Raw genomic sequence first — 14,490 nt, forward strand, 5'->3', positions numbered from 1 at the left:
TTAAACTAGGCAAAAGAGATAAAAAGTGCTATGGATTTTGTGAAAAATGAATTGGAAATCTTACTGTGTGTAATGATAAACATATTATTGCTAAGGTTTATAAATTGTTATTGAAGTTGAATTTGGAGAATGAGCATGTAAAGCATTGTATGATTCAGTGGGTAAAGAACTTGGATATAATGCTTGAACAATGGGAGAATATGTGGATGAAAGGTTTAAAATTCACATTAAATTATAATTTAAAAGAAAATTTTTATAAGATGATGTACTATACCATTGTTATCTAACACCAGACAAATTGTTAAGAATATATAAAGGCATTTCAAATGAATATTGGAAATGTAAAGGTATAGAAGGAACTTTTTATCATTTATGGAGGACATGCGACAAAGCAAAAAATTATTGGAGTAGGATTCACATTTTAATACAGAAGATTTTTAAGGTGAATATAAGGATAAAACCAGAGGCTTTTCTTTTAGGTTTAATGGATATGGATTTTTTTTTTTAAAAAAAATGGAACTTTGATATTATATATGTTGATGGCAACAAGAATACTTTATGCACAAAAATGAAAGGATACTTCGATTCCCACCATTGACGAATGACTGCAAAAGTTGATAGAGTTCGCAGAGATGGCTAAATTGACTGCTTTGATTAAAGAAAGGAACACAATTAATTTTGTTTCTTCTTGGAAACTGCTTTTGGGCTTTGGGCTTGAGAGAGAGAGAAAATGAAACTTTGAGTTTGGGTTTTGCTGATTAGATAGGTTTGTTGTTATAGAAGTGGCTAGTATACATTATCATATAATAGTAAAAAGTTGAGGTTTTATGTTACTACCTTATTCTATTGCACTGCAAAGAAGGCAATGGGAGGAAATGCAGTAAGTCATTTTTTAATTCTTCAGTAAGCTTGATATCTACATATAGAAATGAATACCCAAAGATAATGTCAAACAGCCAAAGGTTTATTATGATCCTGCAATCAGCCAATTAGAATGTCTGTTGTACAGTAGACCAATTCTTCTCCTAATCCATCTATCTTACTTTAAAGCTCTTTTAACCACTCCTTTTCAGTTACCAATTACAATTTTGCTGAATCTCTTTGAAAAATTTTACCTGTTTGCCTGACTATAATCACCCAAAGCATTATTATTTATTTATTTATGCTGGAGATTTAGTCTACAATGAGAAGAGAATGAAATGGTTCAAGCTATTCTTAATTGCCAGCTGCAAGCCAGTTTAAACAATCTTAAATGTACTAAATTTGCATTCCCCAGATGCTGCAGAAATTGGCAAGGTGTTGGACCCTGTCAACTAATGCATACCTGAGGAAATGCAAATTCTAGGCTCTTGGCTAGAGAGACATGGTTAAGCAGCTCAAGTGCATTGTCCAGAGATCCACAAGAGATGCATAGATATGAATTTTTCCCATTTTTATAAAATAAACCAAGTAATTTATACAATTTCCCTTGGTTAAGATCCCATACCTATGGGATGGGTAAAGACTTCATAAATTTTGCAACTATTTCCTTTGCTAGCAGATAGACAAGAACAAATCTGAGAGTTTCTCTATGATCCTAGCTATCTTTGGGATAAAAATGTCATCTCTAAATTTGTTCTCAAGGGAATAAAATATCATGACAGCTTGTCGTGAAAATTCTTCTTTTTTTGGATTCTTCTGGCCATTTTCTTGAATTCAATAATGATTTTAACTTCTTTGCAAAGACTTGGAAAAGAATCATTCAATGTCTTCCAAGAAACTCATTATATATTGCATTCTTTCCTTCATGATAAATTTGAATCCATGGACAAGTTCGTTTTGAATATTAGTATACTGCAATATCTTGTAGTATATTGTTGCAATAACGCTGCAACCACTCAGTGAGACTTCAAACATCATTGTCTGTATCTGCCTTCAAATCCAAATCTTTCTAAATTTGGAAGAGAGAAATTAGTGCTCCTTGATTGTTTATCACAAGGAGAACAGCATTAGTTCCAGAATTCTATCTACTTATTAAAATGGAATGGGAAATAGAATATTTTTGGCACTGTTTTACTAGATTGATGGAAATGCCCAAACTTCTATACATTTTCTGCATCACGTGAGAAAGTACATCTTCCTTCCCCTGTCCTGACCACTTTCTACAGAGGGACGATAGAGAGCATCCTGTCATACAGCATCACAGTCTGGTCTGGAAGCATTACTGCTTCAGACAGGAAGACGGTGCAGAGAGTGGTGAGGATGGCTGAAAAGATTATTGGCAGTTCCCTCCCTTTCATCCAGGACATAGCATATAAGTGTTGCTTGAGCAGGGTCTGCAAAATTGTCTGGGACACTACACATCCTTTTCACGACCTGTTTTCTTTGTTACCTTCTGGGAGGAGGCTTCATGGTATCTGAAGCAGAATATCCAGATTCAGTCACAGTTTTATTCCATACAATATTAACCTTGTGAACTCTAAAGCTTCCTTCTTCCATTATGTATTCAAGATGGATAATGATTAATTTATATATACTTATATGTAAGGGTGTAGGTCTATACATATGTTGTATATATTATGTTTAAATGTGTTTATGCATGTGTACTTTTTGAGAGCAAGCAACTAAATTTCATTTTTAATTTGTGCCATTGTGCTCACAGTAAAAATGACAATAAAGGTTATTTATCTATCTATTAGCCAAAAACTCTTTGACATCAGGAGTCTCCCAGGCATGTATGCCATAATTTCCAAGAGTATATAGCAGAGGGTAAAATTATGCCTGAGAATTTTCACTTACATTGTTTTCATACCCTTCTGTGCCCATTTCCTATTTGTATCTGAAGCATTATCATACCCTTAACTCCTATAGCTCAGTCTTATTTTCTGCCAACATCTCCTTGAACTGTTCAACAATGTATTCTCATTTGTTTTATAATGCTTTCCTGCACAATCCCATAGGGACACTTGTCCTAGTTACCTCTGTCCTGGCCCCACTTCAGCTTCTGAATCTCTCTCTATATATTTTATGTTGGCAAGACCAAGTTAGAAACCGAACGTCATGGAAAAAATCTAGGGGGTTGCTAAGAATCAACATTAACTTGATGGCACACAATTCATTTGGAAGGGAGGCCATAGGGATGTCCTAGTTATATAGATGGAGAGAGAAAGAGAGAGAGAGAGAGAGAGAGAGAGAGAGAGAGAGAGAGAGAGAGAGAGAGAACAGACAGACAGACCATAGGGATACTTGTCCTAGTTACCTCTGTCCTATATATATAGGTAACTAGGACAAGTGTCCCTGTGGCCTCCCTTCCAAATTGATTATGTGCCATCAAGTTAATGTTGATTCTTAGCACCACATAGATCTTTTCCATGACATTCTGTTTCTGGTCTGCCAACAATGCACTTATTGCCATTGTAACTGAGTCCATCCATCTTGCTGCTGGTTCTCCTCTTCTGCTCTTTCTTTCCATCTTTCCCAGTGTTAAAGCCTTATCCAGAAAGCTGAGTCTTTGCATAATGTGTAGAAGTAGCATAATTTGAGTCAGGTCATTTGTGCCTCAAGTGAGAATTCTGGATTGATTTGTTTGATGATCCATTTGTTTTTTTTCTTGTCTGTCTGTGGTATTTTTATGAGACTTCTCCAACACCAAAGTTCAAAAGCGCCAAACTGTTCCTATCTTGCTTCTTCAAAGTCTAACTTTTGCTTCTGTAGTGTGTCATATGAAATTCCATTGCTTGCATGAGTCTGATCTTTATAGGTACTCCTCCAATATCCCCACTTAAACAGAGGCTACTATCCATGGCCTCAGAAACACATGCCTCAACTTTTGGGATAAATCCCACATAAACAATAGTTACCAATTTCATTTGTTATTTAATTCAAAAGAAAGCAAACTTCTTTATCTTGGCACAATCCAGTTTTTGACATGTGCCTCCTCCAACACACCTTCTAAATATGTTTTGCCTGAAAAAAACTTCTCTTAGATAATTTTTTGTTTTTATATTTATTCTGCCCAACCAGCACAATTCATTTTATTCCTCAAACTTGGAAATAGAAGTACTACCTAATCAATCTCAAAGCAACTTGATATTTAATATCCATCCATTTTATTTTTAACTCACAATTAATGCTGTATATAAAAGCTTAATCTATATACAGAGAGCTTTTTCTTTTCCAAGAAGTAACTGATCTCAATATATTATACATAAAAGCAGTTCATATTTCCACTTCAAAACCACATCTGTTAGCTACCTTGTCACTTTATAGCAGGGAACATTCCAGAATTTCTAGAACTCAGAACTACTTAAGGCATCAGGGAAAGGTTGTTAAATTTCAGCTGCCGGGGCATCATGCAGTATGATCAATAGTGGAGAGTGGCAGAAGTTGTAATGGAGGAGTGTGCATTTCATATCACTCTTAAGAGAAATAAAGTGGATCCTTTCCATAACCAATAAGTTAATCCTTTCCATAAGCAATAAGAGTTCTTCATCTTTAATTTGCTGTCTAAAAACACAGACAGCATATTTCATTTCTATGTTCCGGTAAGATATTGTAGAAAATGGTATTATGGTTGTGAGTTAGTTCTGCCATTTTTCAGCCTGCATCTTTTTTTGAACAGAACATGACATTTACATGAAGTATTGATTCTGACCTCATTATTTTAAGTAAAATTTGCATTATTAATTTCTTACCAAAGTATAATACTTTTTACTGAAGAAGCATGCTCATATAAATCATTCTTAGGCACTTGTTTTAAAGCTTCAATCCATGGCAGTCCACCCAATGGTGCAGTGCTGGAGGTATAGGTGGTGCATTCACCCTTTCTGTCCTTGACTTCTTAGCAGCTTTCAATACCATTAACCATGATATCCTTTTGGGTTGGGAATGAGCAGCACAGTTTTGTGCTCCAATTGGTGTTAATAGGGAGCAAGAAGTCCACCTCACTGCCAGTGGTGGGATTCAAATATGTGAACAATCGGTTCTCTGTGTGGATGCCGTTTCTGGAAGTCCATTCTGTGCCTGGACAACAAAAAATTAGCTATCAGTTCTACCAAACTGGTGCAAATTGGCTGAATCCCACCACTGCTCAATGCCCTTCTTTGTGAGATGCCACAGGGCTTAATACTCTCTCTGCTCCTTTTTAACATCTACATGAAACTGCTGGGTGACATCATATGTCACCATGGGATGTGGTGTCACCAATATGTTGATGAGAGCCAGCTATATATTCTATCCCAGGTGAAATAAGTGATAGGGTGGATGTCCTTTGCGAAGTTTGGAGGCTGGGGCAGTCTGGATAGAGAATAAGATAGAGTGGCTGTGGGTGGGCCCCTCTGTATCCAGGAGTTCTTCAGGCTTGAATGGAGTTGGACTAACCCAGACAAACCCAATAAATAACTTGAGGGGTCCTCTTGGACTCATGGCTCCTGCTCAAAAAGCAGATGGCAGCTTTGCCCAACTTGATGTTGTATGGTAGTTATTTCCCTTCTTGGACAGGGAGACTCTCTGCTTGGTCACTCATGTCTTAATCATCTCCCAACTGGACAACTGCAACATGCTATACATGGGGCTACCCTTGAAAAGTATGCAGAAGCTTCAGCTTCAGAATGCAGCCCATGAGCCATATTGGGTGTCCAAAGAAGGACACATATAATGCCCTTGCTCTGCAGACTGCCTTGGATGCTAGTTTGCTTCCAGGTCCAATTGAAGATATTGGTTATCATCTATAAAGCCCTACATGTCATGGCACCAGGCTGCTTACGAAACCAGCTTCAGCCCATCACAACAGCCCATCCCACTTGATCAGACAGGGAAGGTATGCTGCAGAACCCATCAATCAAATTTTGACTAGTGGGATCTAGGAAGAGAGCTTTGTCTACCATGTCCCCTGCATTATGGAACATCCTGCCCACAGAGGTGAGGTGGGCCCCCACTGTCCTGGTCTTCTATAAAGGGGTCAAAATTTGGCTCTGCAGCCTTATGGCGGGGGCACAGAAGTCCATGCAACCATGGGCTTGCTGGCTCCATGAGAGCCTCCCCCACTTGTATTAACGAAAGTTAAATGGCTTTTTTAGAATTTTTTACCTTTCTGAAATTTTATACTGTCATATTACTGTCTTATAATTTTAAGATTTTTAATCTTAAATTAATTTTAATATTTAATGTTAATTTTATATATTATTTTATGTGTTAATTATATTGTACGCTGCCCAGAACCCCTCTTTGAGGGAGATGAGTGGGTTAGAAACATGAAATATAAATAGATAAATGAGTAATCCAAACAAACATAGATCTAATTCAAGATACCCAAAAGCATTTGGGCTTTTCTTCCTCAAAGGGCATTTTTAACTTGTCCTGCCCACAAACCACATTGCATTACAAATTATTTTGAAATAAAAGGTTTCAACAATAATATTTCCATGTTGTCCTAATCTGTGATAGCCAGTCAGTTCCTGAATGGGATCAGAACTGATGTGGATCATGTTAACAAGTATAGTACGTACAGTAACATAATTTAAATTATGTAAACAAAGCAGACTCTTTGTCTAGTACGAAAGTAAAAATTATTCAAAATATTTTCCAAATAGTCTATAGCAGGAGAGGTCTGATCATGCCTAAACTAATGAGCTGACATCAGTTTCTTTTCACACAGATGACAGTAATACTTCTTACCCTCCATGTATGCTAATTGCTATTTCTCTTTCAAAATTAAACAGAATCCATAAAATTTCACCCAACAAGTAATGCACCTCCTCCTAGTTGTCCTCAATACTTAATAGTGAATCTTCTTCTCTTTTCTTCCTTTTTTACGCCTTTGGGTGTTGTGGGAGATACAAAGTTCTGGCTCTTGCCAGAATGGGACAACTTGCCACAGCCAACTTGCCCCACAGGACAACTTGCTGCGGAACAATTCAACAATTCAATTTAATCATTTAAAATAATTTAAAAAATCATTTATTTTTGTCATTCACATTTTATTTTGTCCCTCCTCTGACATCCTTTCTTTAATGATTCTATTCCACTACTTCTTTGATATTAGTGTGACTCTTCTCCTGCAGCGAGTTGGCTATAGCGAGTTGGCTGTGGCAAGTTGTCATAGATCCATTCTTGCTCTTCTGGCGGTCTCAACCATTCTTAATTGATGCTGTTGTTGTGCGTCTTTGATGTTGTCTCTCCATCTTCTTCTGGGTCTGCCTCATGTTCTTTGACCTTCTCCTCTTTTTATATATGTCTTGTACACTATGGAATCCCAAGACATTCTCTCCAGGTAAGCAAACCACTTTATTTGCTGTTTTTGTGTGTAGTTTAAGATTGGGTTCTATGTCAATTCTTTATCTTATGATCTCAATACTTTCTATACTTAGCAGTAAATCCAGACTGGCAGACAAATGCCTGAGTTTCTACTTATTTTTTTAAAAAAATTGTCAAAAGAAAGAAAGTTATCATGGGAATGTACAACCCTGGAAAAGTGTATGTCACTTTGAAAATTTGCATTAAGTTAATTCAAATGAAGGAACTTCTTTTATAAAATATTCAAGGATTTGGTTTTTCCAGGATATGCTAATAAAGGAAGCTACTTCTTACTGAAATGGTTCTAAATGAACTACTCCCAGATCCATATAATTAAAGCCATTCCATGATAGTTGACAATGGTAGCAAACATTGCTTTTGTGATGAATTGGCCTTTGTACATAAGAATTCTCTTAGACTACTATTATGTTTTCTTATGTATTCTGTATAGCATAGAATACCAAAATTCATTAACTGTGACAAAAATATGTACAAATGGAAAAGGCAAAACAATTAAATCATCCAATAATTTCAACTTTAACATCTCCTCTGTTGCATTTCCTGTGTTCTCCATTAGTCATCCACTTTGGACAACTTTGTCATATACTATCTTTGATAATCTCCTGAGCTAGTATTTTTCTGTAATTTTTCTTGTACAATTCCCCATTGGGCAATTGTTTCAGATCCTTCACCATTCTGTATTCCAAACTCTTTGCTCTCTCATCCTTTTTCCATGTTCTGCAGTCTATTGATTCTAGGTTTTGTTCCCTAGTCTTTCTTGTTTCTTCTCTCTTCTTTGATTACATTTAGTGTTTCCATTTATGTTGGTTTTCATTTTAATGTTTTTTCTATTCATTAATCTACTTCCTTCCCAATTTGAGACATAATTTTGAGATTTCTAAATCAAGCATTAAACAAAACAGAGTTATTTGTTCTACTGAAAGCAACAGAGATATCAAATGTATAAGGTTAGAGCACAGAATTTAACTGTCATTGATATGTGTGGATGAGAGGATTTGAAGAGATCAGAAGTAAGCAGCAATCCTTAACTCAGAGTTGATGAATGTTACTTTACTATCTATATTACTACAGCTTTACTTCTTTGAGTCTATATTACTATAACCTTTCTTCCTCTAATGTCACAGCTCGGCAACACACCCTTCTTTTCAGAAGTATCTTGTGAAAATATTTTTTTATTCTTGTTTACACTGACTTTCTAAAAAGCAGCACAATACTTCTAAGCCCTTATCTCTCTACTCTCATATCATAATATAGCCTTGATAAAGACCTTTGCTCCTCCATTTTCATTCTTGTGCCTAGTTTGTGTTTTCTCAAACAATTCCATTCTTTTTCTTTTACTTTCTCTTCAAGATACCTGCATCATACCAATTTATTTGTCCTCCAAATAATTTTACCATTATGGTTTTGCAGCAGTCCAGTAATTCCTCTTATCTTGATGCAGGAAGGAGTAATTATGCTGGTGGAAATTTAAGTCCAGAATCCAAAAACTAACAGATTCTCCAATTATTCCCTAAAATATTGGTGTAAGTAAAGTATTTTAAATATTAAATAATTAAGTGAATAAAAGTATTTTATTTGCAGGAAACTTTTTGGCTAGTTTTGACAAAGAATTACGCAGCTGAGGATATCTACTCAAACTACAGAAGATATTTTCAGAATGACAGAAAGAACCTAATGATACTCTTACTAGTCTACATAAAATGCTACATATCAAATTAAAATAAGAGTGCAAAAGAGAATAGTAGCATGCTACCCATTTAACAAAATTTCCAAAGTCTAATTATGGAAATTAATCTACTGCCATGGTAGAAAGGGGCAAATGAAGAAATGCCTTCAGTTCACCCTTTTATATTAAAAAAATAAATAACATTTTCATTTTAGACCATTCCATTACATTTTTGATGTTTAGCAATGAATGCAAAGGCACACCCAAAGCTGATAAAGAATAGAACCAATTGGCCTTTTGTGTTATTTTTTTTTAAATATGTAACATTCTATATATATATGAATAAGCAAAAATTTCATATCAGTGTCAACTATGGCAATTCAAACCTTGACATAAAAGTAATAATAGGTCAAGGTAATAGGTGTCAAAGTTTCTTCCAAACTGGAAAGAGTTAATCCAAAGAACAAGTCTGATCAGAGTCCTAGTTAGTGGTCCTTAAGAGAGATGTTAAAATTACAATACAATAATTCCACCAAAAATATTCTTTCAAATGAGAAACCTATGCATATGCAATCTAAAATGACAATATTCCAGTCTGTTTTTTCATACTTTTTTAGTGCAACAGGGAGCATGTGGTCTATTTTGTGAAAATAGGGCAGTCAGTATCTATTTATTGTTTTAGCAATTGCAGGCTAAACTTAACAGTGTAAGAAATTACTCTCAAAAAGGGTTTATAAAAAGCTCAGATGCAAGGATGCATTTTAGACCTCCTTGCATGCGATAATGATGAACACTAATTCCTCTTGGCTTCAACAGGCTGCTTTTAAACTTCTTCCTAATCAATAATGTTTAAAGTGCATTTGGCTTTAGGTCATGACCTCCAGTAAAACCTTCTTGCTCATTGGTAAATATCCTTTTAATAATTAGTATAGTCAATGAATATGTATACATTAGACATATGTATATAACACATACTCTAATCAAAGATAAGCAATTTTATACTTTCGAAGTCCTGGGTACTCTGAGCTTGGTTGTTGGCTTGAAGAGATGACCTTACCTGATTAGATAACATTATCAGTACTAGTAAGTGAGGTTTGCTCCCTATTTATATAGAGTAGCTTTTCCTGTCAGTGTTTATTTTTTATTTATTAAATTTATATGCCACCCGTCTCGCTATCCAGAGTGAGTCTGGTTTGTAGGGCGTAGCTTTCTCCTCAATAGTTGCTTGATGAGGATATTGTTTTGTATTTCACTTGACTGTTTTTATATTTCACTTCAAATTTTATATTTCACCTAATTTAGTGGTAACTAACCTGAAATTAATGGGACTTCAAAATGCATTTCACTCACATTTTTCTGGTAATGAATAATTTATTTCTCTTTCATAAAGAATTGAAGTTGTGTTACATCTTATTGCCAATACATCCTTTCATCTTACCCTTAAATATACTGAAAACCTGTTTAGCTACACATGTTATCTATATTAATCACTACTTATTTCTATTCATTAACCAAAAAATGGTAGAAGGAAACTGAAAAATATGTTGTCTTTTTCAGAAAAAAGCATTAGATTTTCCTTTTGAACTTTCCCTCAGATGGAAACCTGAAGTAAACCATTCTGAGATAACTATAAAAGAGCAACATACTGCAAAGGAAGCAAACATATTTCAATTCTTTGCGAATCAGATTTCTTTTTCAATTTTCTAGTTTCAATTATAAACTCATCTTGTTGGAAATGAGAAACAAATATCTATCTCAAGTTAAACATGCAAAAGACTGCCATCACATAAGCTCATGGGAAACCATTATACCAAATTAGGCAATGAACGGATAGTAGAGTCTATCCTGGATTTCAGAAAAGGATTAAGCCACTCTTGAGCATACCAGGATGGACCCAGAACATTTAACATATTATTGCATTTTCCCCAACCCAAATAACTACCAAGATCAATGAATTAGGATCATAATATTGTGATTGTGGGTTCTTTTACATAGCTGAATATGTTTTAGGTATGACCCTCTAACTTCCGATGCATGCTTCAGGGATGACTCCAAGGCCATACCGAGTTGCTTCTCCCATTTTGCCCTCCTTCAGCTGACTCACATCAATATAACAGCAGCCATGTCTGGTCACAAAATCTGTATGCCACATTGAGTCATATTCTTCTCTAAACAGTTACTGAATGGACTATATGTCACATCCATTCCAGTTGAGATCACTTTGGTCTCAATTTCCAACTAAAATCAGTGACATGAACATGGTTCAGTTTGCTTGGATTACATTTTTAGGATTCATACATGACAAAGCTAAGCACTTGTTCAATATGATCCTGATGTATAAAGTGGATTCCATAAGACTGGTTTTCTAGTAAAGGCTGATTATGATTGCAAGTTCAGTATTTTTAATTCTATCCCACTAAAAGTTAATAGGACCCACTGTGGCCATATGTATAAATAATGGGCACAGAGTAACCTATTATGTCCACAAAGAAAACACTTCTACAATGCTTCAGTTACACCATGGCACACTTTATATTTACACAATCAAGGTGGCTTCTATAGAGCTAAGTAGACTTTTTTCTCCCCAAGCATACCATAGGGCTATTATCAATATTGTTTCATTCAGGTTATAGTTAGTGGACTGCTCAGATTTTCCTGACCAGTCCCACACTTTTAGCAATGTCCAAACAACAAGTGTTATGAACTTCCTTATGCCTCTAAAGAGCCCTAAACAGGCAAAGGTTTAATTTGTACATTTTTGAGCATGGATTACCCCTTTCTTTCAAATTCTTCTTCATGTCTATGAAGTTGTGGCTGTGACATTTTTCACCATAATGCAGAGCAATCCTTACACTTGTTGTATATTCCGTTTCCTGAGTGTGGGTGGTAGAAGAAATATATTTATTTCTAATTACTAAAAGCCAGGGAGGAGAAACCCTAGAGAGAGTTATTGCTGTCGCTTTCAAGTGCAAAGTTAATACTTTCTCCACTCGCCTTTCTCCTCTCTCTTTGCTCGAGATCTACCATCTGATGGATGGAAAGAGCCAGTGAAGGAGTCCCGGCCTCTTGGAAAGGCAGAAAGAACCTGTCCTGCTCCAACCCAATCGGAGGTCTTCAAAGCCAATCTTTCCACTCCCGTGATTCGCTTTGCCTATTTCCTCTTTAAAGGCAGTCCCAAGAACTCTTTTTAAGAAGAAAGGAAACGGCCCCTCCCCTACAGCTGCAAAATGGAACTCAGGAGTAACTTTCTCCCGCGTGCCCGGCGCGCTTCGCCTACCCCTTCGCCCCGCGGACGCCAAGCACCTAACATTTCCCGGCTCACCTCAGTCAGGCCGGCAGCGAAGCCCGACGCAGTGCCCAGACTCGCGACCAGGCGCTGGTGGAAGCGCGATCTTCCTCCTCCGTCCCCTTCGCTCTCCCTTCTTCTCCGGGGGCGTCCAGCGGCCCGCTCCCCAGCCCCGATCCCTTCTAGCCCTGGCCACGCACTTGGCCGACCTCTCTACCTCGAACCGCGACACCCCTGCTCTGGGTCGGCTGCGCGGGGCAGGCAACCGACCGCTTTGAAGGGGAAGGCGCAGCGGCAACCGCCAGGAGGAGGGAGCGCGGGCGGGAGGAGGAATCTAAAGGTCAGGGAACTCCTTAGAAGTGGCGTGGCGGGAACGTTGGTTGTTCCAGTTTTCGAATAAAATATCTACTTGTGTCCACTTTCACAACAAGCCACGCTAGAACAGCGAGAAAAATGGCTTTCGCAAAGCCAGATTTTCCCGCCTGGCAACAGATCGCCGGGATAGCCACTATTGTTTGTCGGTCCTTTCTCCAAACCACAAGACTCTGGCGTATATTTGTTTAAAAAGACCGTCCAATGATGGAAGTGCGTGCCTTAACTTGCTAGTTTGTCATGGAAGGTCACTACGGATGAGAACAAACCCTGGGGTGTCAGAGTGGCTCAGTTGGCGCTGGGACAAAAAAAACCACACGCGCACATACACCCAAGTTTCAATAAGAGCAGAGTACCTGGAAAGCAGAGAGATGCCGGTACTACGTGAGCTTTGTCTTCCCAGAGCTGTTTTCTTCGATTTATATCTAGGACCAGCTGTTAGTTGGTGTAAGGAGTCCTTAGTGCTCTCTGAGCTTGCTTGTTTTCTTGCAGAGGGTTCATTACCCAGACTAGGTAACATCAGTGCAGCACCAAAGACCCTCATTTCAACCCTGAGCTACAAATATTCCCCTTTATTGTTAGTTGAGTGGTGGTGAATTTCTCTCTCTCTCTCTGTGTGTGTGTGTGTGTGTGTGTGTGTGTGTGTTTTTAAGCAAAAGCAACATTTTCTATAATGTGCTTCTGTATATTAAAGTAGAATTTTATAACATATGAAATTCCTATAACTCCTAACCATAAATAACCATTGGAATTGAAGGCCAGCAAACTCAAAGGTATCTGTTTAGGACAAGAACATTAAACATTCAGTCAACATTTACTCCCATTGTTATAGTAGATTCCTTTATTCTTGACTTATGTAGAAAGGTTTCATAGACCTTATTCAGTTGGTGATTTATTCATCTCCATAACATGGCAAGACATCTTTTTATTTGTTCACTATTTTTACTTCATATACTCTACTTTCAATAAATGTCTTGTTTTTTTTCTGGATATAAAGCATTACCTGTAGTTTTTACAGTTGAATTCTGCAACTCCTATCCTGTTCTAGAGGCTGAAATGTGCTGAATTAGACATGGCAAGGCAATATACCTGTTCAGGATTTGTGGTTGCATTTGTTTTTTATTTAGGCAAGATGTACAAATTTAAGAAGTTATAGAGTAATTACAACTATTTTGAAAAATTTCCTGTAGCACGAATGAAAATGAAATATTGTGGTTGATCAAACTTCATCTTGTAAATTACCCATTTTAGAGTGTGATTTAAAAAATGTTCAGAGAAAACTAAGGATTTTACTTTAAGACACTGTAGTGTAAGTAACCACAAGTATGTGTAGTTGCATGAATTAAATTAACTAAATCAGATGAATAGACTGATTTTCCAGCTGTTGTTGGATTCAACTCCATCATTCTCAGCCAATATAGCTAGCAGAAATAATAGGAGCCGTCTAACATTATTTGAAAGAATAAAAAGAATAGCCCTTCACATTATGTTACATAATCGAATTTGGCACAATTTTGGAATAGAGACATCTTTAGTTTACAAAATAATTATGAATGCCTGTGTACATCTTTAAGAAGAGATTATACCAGCTCACATTCTTTTATTTTGCTTTTCACTGATCGTTCACACATCTGGATTGCCTAATGTTGACATTGTTCAATAACTATTAAAAATTTCTGTGTCTTCTTGATCCTGGAATTGTGTTCACATTAAAAATATACATGTGTACATCTCAGTGTATATATTGGCATGAGATAAATTATAGTGATGAGTATGAATGTCGTGAATTAGTAGCAACTTGAATATGTGTCCACCTATGCATATATTCAATTACTAATGTTTTTTAAAATTGTTCTAAGAGAACTGGGGTAGG

The 14,490-nt window shown here is 36.7% G+C and overlaps 1 protein-coding gene across 1 annotated transcript in view; it reads right to left on the reverse strand.

Annotated features, from left to right (window-relative positions):
• LOC120314290 (adhesion G-protein coupled receptor G2-like) overlaps positions 1-12,589 on the reverse strand; it is a gene marked incomplete at its 3' end in the record, with an annotated part of 76,724 nt that extends 64,135 nt beyond the window's left edge. Inside the window, exon 1 of the mRNA XM_039357221.1 lies at positions 12,282-12,589. The remainder of the gene's footprint in view (positions 1-12,281) is intronic.
• Between the last annotated feature and the right edge of the window lie 1,901 nt (positions 12,590-14,490).

This window comes from Crotalus tigris, unplaced genomic scaffold, assembly GCF_016545835.1.
Source record: "Crotalus tigris isolate CLP2741 ecotype Arizona unplaced genomic scaffold, ASM1654583v1 scf7180000018879.704157, whole genome shotgun sequence".
Classification (NCBI taxonomy): Eukaryota; Metazoa; Chordata; class Lepidosauria; order Squamata; family Viperidae; genus Crotalus; species Crotalus tigris.